General features: G+C 49.0%; 1 protein-coding gene across 1 annotated transcript in view; it reads left to right on the forward strand.

Moving 5' to 3' along the window:
• Nucleotides 1–1411: 1411 nt before the first annotated feature.
• Nucleotides 1412–4743, forward strand: part of T265_06768 (hypothetical protein) — a gene marked incomplete at both ends in the record, with an annotated part of 17721 nt that continues 14389 nt past the window's right edge. The window contains one exon of the mRNA XM_009172121.1: nucleotides 1412–1432. The remainder of the gene's footprint in view (nucleotides 1433–4743) is intronic.

Raw genomic sequence — 4743 nt, forward strand, 5'->3', positions numbered from 1 at the left:
AGATTCCTGAGAATAACCACTGAATGCCCGAATTATAGCGAGACCCTCATCTCCACTAGATTCTGAGTAGACAGACAACGCCCTCTCCATAAAAAGCGCGTCACAGCCCCTCAGTAAAGCCAGACAACGTGAGTCAGCATTGGACCCAGTTCAGGCAGTCTCCCTCAAATAAAATAGTTCGAGGCAGTTGTATTTTCGCACCCACACTGTCGCACTCGCTTCTTCGGAATAAATATGTTGCGTTCTGTTCGTTGAATCCTTTTCCGGCACAAGGCACTGAGGAGGGGTCGGCATTCAGATAAACAGATTGACGAACCAGCACATAGAGCAGTTTCATCGCAAAACCACAATACTGGTTTTTTGGATTGTTTCTCTTTACTTCTTGCCCGGAAAGCTGAATTCAACTGCTGAACGATCCTTCGAAGACGTTTTCTTGCCGTGCACTAGCCTTTAAGCTGTTTTGTGCACGAAGAACCTCCACAGTGAAGAATATTAGCTCGAGGGCTCAGACGTCCAAAACAAAGTCCTGGGACCATGCAACGCCCACGAGTTTCAAAGGCATTCAGGAAGGCTTTACTGATTCCGCTGTGTCAGAGGTCCGCGAGATCCTTGGAGGAGGACGCTCGTGAATCTAGATCCAGGCTGCTAAGCATCATACAATGGGGGGTTAGTTTGCTGTTACATCTAGTTGGATGGGCACTTTGTGGCCTGCTATTCTGGGCAAGGTTATGTAGAGGACGACTAGGGTAACAGCTGCAGTTGGTGGTTTCACGACCTGTGCACTTCCCTCCATACCTGTATTCCAGTGCCCAATGAAACTGGACAGTATTTTTTCCTTTTGTGACTCACCGCAGCTTTGGGTACCCCAGTGCTCCGCAGTTGAACACTCACGTCCAATAGGACCGACTTTTTCCCCAAAAATCGATCCACCCCAGGGGTTGCTGGCTTTGTTTAAGTAAGCTCGGAGCTTCAACTCACACCCATACCGGTCCAACAACAAGTTATATTTCCACCGCCTCGTTTCTTATTCACAATTTCGTTTTGTAGCGCTTCCAGCTCTGGCTGACTGGCCTGTCTTTTGTGCGGTTAAAATCACTCGTGAGTAAGGTTTAAGGATCGCCCCTCAACTTCTTGGAACTGCCTGAAAACCCCCGCTTTGAAACCTTAGTGACGTAAAAAGGCTCACCCGACAAAACACAACAGACACAGTGCAAACGAACGAGTGCAAATTCACAAGGATCATCGTGCCACGCATTTCCGTCCTTGAATCAAGACTGTCTGATCGGCGTTGACCTCGCTGCTGATTGGCTCCACGAATGCCCAGCCAGCGATTCCTGGCTGCATTGACCGGAGACTTCGTAGCTTTGCTTGAGCGATTTTGGCGGAGTTGGTGGTGTAGTATGCGGTGTCTGTCAGTTTGGTTGATTTATATGTAAGTATTGGTGATGTACAACCTTACTTACGGGGCTTCGGCTCGTGAACTTTCTTTTTTCCATCAGCAGAAATTATCGCCTTCGGAGAATCAGTGTCCCGTGGTGCTTTCATAGCGTGTATACTACAGTGATCCCCAGGAAGTGTCGGGCATTCTAGTATTATTTTAGGAGTCTGAAGAAGTGACACCAAGTTTGAACGAACATCAGGCAACTCAAGAAGAGCACATTATTGTTGAACTGCTGACTCACCCGATGTCCTCTGGTGTGGCGAAAATATCTACCGTCGGTATCCACCAGCCGCACATGGCCAGTTTCGTAGTTTTGCAAGAACCGCCGAAACATTGTGTATCTAATTGAGAAAGATGTAAACGTCGGCCTTTTTAACGTTGGAGGTCGGCGGCGGAGGCCAGCACCTCAAATCTATCTGCAACGTATTGCTGCGCCTCCGATGATAAGCCCCCTACTTCAACAGATCACTGCATTCCGTTAATTCGTCCCATGTCAGACGTTGGTTTACGGTGAGCCTCGAGGCTCTCCATATAGAGAAAATCGCTCATTTTTTGGTAGTTGTGCTCCAGTGGTATGGCGTCAACATCAAAGTGCCATTGTAGCTTCAAAGGCAGAACCTCACCGGGCACTTGGTACAGTGTATGTTGTCTTTTATAGAAAGTCCACCAAACTCATTAACTGTGACGAATTCCTCGGTCTTGGCATTATCTGGTGGGACGCCTATTGTAATGATAGGAAGGCTTTTCGTAGTTGGAAAATCGTCAGGACGGGGCACAAGGGTTGAGATACTACGAGGTTGCTGAGACGTGCACAAAAGCACTCGAGATGCGGAGGTTGGGTTTGAACCACGGAAGTTCCGATCAGTAAGTCAGCGTCCTGACCACTCAGCTTTCTGAGGCTCATGTTGCTATCAAAGATGTACCCTCTGGACTTGAGCCAGAAGGTGGCCACCTGAATCTTTTGAATTATTGTGCCCAAAAGTCTGAACATTCTCCTTTGATGGATATCAAAAAGCCGTTTTGGTACCTGATGGTTTGGATGACAAGAAGCTCCAGAGGACGAGTTAAATGGATCAAGTGGAATAATCAGCAGACGTTCCTAGAATTTTTCACATCTTCCATGTTTTCAACCTTCAGAATCAACTATGCTTCCCGGTATGCATGAAAAGTTAGTTTCACCTAGTGTGGTTTCAACCAGGAGGAATTGGTCACCGAGTCTATAACAAAGTCACGGTCGAATCAGAAATCCAGTGCTTGGATGAGGTCTGCTGGGTTGTGCCGCAGACAAGTCCCCGAATTGAGTAGCACTTGGGATATGTATCCAGTGATCGTTAGCATCTGACATCCGACCGCGGTGCATGTGCTGGAGCTGGTTGCAGTAGGTTTGTTTGATTTCTGAATCCACAAACCTCCACAAGGTTACGGCAGTGAAGCATCAGTGCCAACACTGATGTTGCTGTCATTGATGATGATGATGATGATGACAAGGTTGCCGAGGTGGGTGCGTTTTGCATTCCATTGAAGAGCAGCAGCGGACAAATTCATGGTCTGGGTCCATGCAGGTATTCCAGAAAGAGCGATAGGCGGCGGTTGACCAGCGATTACCAGCCACAACTGATGGCAGTGTGGCCTATTTGATTCGGAGTCGGTGCGATGGTGGACACCATACAGTCAAACGATGACTGCTGTTCAGTAAATTGGCAGAGAAGTCTGATCGGCCCACATCTGTAATGTGCGCCTTTTATTGTCCGTGCTTCTTGTGACGACCCAAGACGACCACCTAACTGGGCCTCAGCAGCGTTTAGCCTAGTTAGCTGAGAGTTCATTCACCAGCAACCACAATAATGTCTAGGCTTTCAGCCCATCGTAAAAGAACACCTAATTTATCATAAAAACTCCTTGGTAGGTTCAGAGCTACAGTCTTCTGTGGTGTAAACCGACGTAGCAAAGTGAGATCGGCGAACTTCATTTGCTCAAGATCCACAGATTTTGTCAGACGAACTGCACGGAAGTGACTGTTAACATGTATTTATTCAAGTAGAGACGCTTCTGCTTAATCGCCCAGCACAACCTTCACTTCAGCATGTGTCGTCTGTGTCAACAGAGGTGTATAGGCAATCATTCCAGTTGCAGTACTTGCACTCTTGATTCTAACAAAAAACCTACATCAAATCAGGGGGCATCCATCGTACGGGCATAATCTACCTGTCTTGCTTGCTTCCGTATGCTAGGAAGCAAGATGGCTCAGTGGTTAGAGCGCGAATTTGCTGACCGTAAGGTTCGTGGTTCGAACCCGATCTCCGCCTCTCAACTTCCCTTGTCTAGGCTTGGACGACCTGGCAGTATCCCAGACGTCGTGCTTCCTTGCCGTAGCATGGCAGTTAGGCACCGAAAGGGTGCTACAGCTGAGCGATTCTAGTGCGCGAACATTAAAGGTAGCTAAGCAGACCAACTTTCAGGTTTTGAGAACTGTTGTACCTAACTGCTGTCCTTGCTCCAATGTTTTGGTGTCGGAAAAAGGCTCACCAACAAGGAACACATACTTTTTATTGCAAACAAGTGCAAAAGTTACAAGGAACCTGGCGCTATTTAAAGGACCTTTCCCGACCTAAAGCTGTCACCTTGACGTGGTGGTCGGGCTTCAGTGCTGCAATAATTACGCGGGCTACACTGTCTGGAACTTCGTTCCACAAGGTGCAACCATGCCAGGAAGGCTAAAGGGGAGCAGCCAGACCAAGAGCGGCGAGACCCCGTACTACGAGTAATCGTGCTACGAGGCGGTCTGGGAGTAAAGTCGTACTGTCCTCTGTGACAGGAGTGTGAGGGCAGTAAGGTGTTTCCCCCAGGCGACCAGCATGTCCATATTTATGGAAGCAGCGATGCTGCCTTCCCCCGAGGAAGGACGGGTTAGAAAAGGTCGGCCTCAAAAACCGCACACTCCGATCGCCCAACGGTTGACCGTGACCGCCGGCGCATTGTCCAATACGGTCGAAATACTCTTAAAACCAAAGAGCCCGGTGCTGCTCAAAAGGCACCTGCTGTGCGCATCCGCATCGGGAATGCCTTATTCCCTGCGCCCTCGGGTTAGGCGCATTGTCCAGGTCGAAATACTTTTAAAGCCAAAGAGCCCAGTGCTGCTCAAAAGGCACCTGCTGTGCGCAGCCGCATCAGGAATGAGACAGACCCTGCGCCCTCGGGTTAGGCCAACCCCTTGCAGCCGAGCAGGTCAGACTGTTGAGTCGTCGGCTCCGGGTAGGGTCCCCAAAGAAAACCCTACATTTTCCCACTGCCTCGTGGGTCAG

This window comes from Opisthorchis viverrini (genome assembly GCF_000715545.1).
Source record: "Opisthorchis viverrini unplaced genomic scaffold opera_v5_145, whole genome shotgun sequence".
Lineage (NCBI taxonomy): Eukaryota > Metazoa > Platyhelminthes > Trematoda > Opisthorchiida > Opisthorchiidae > Opisthorchis > Opisthorchis viverrini.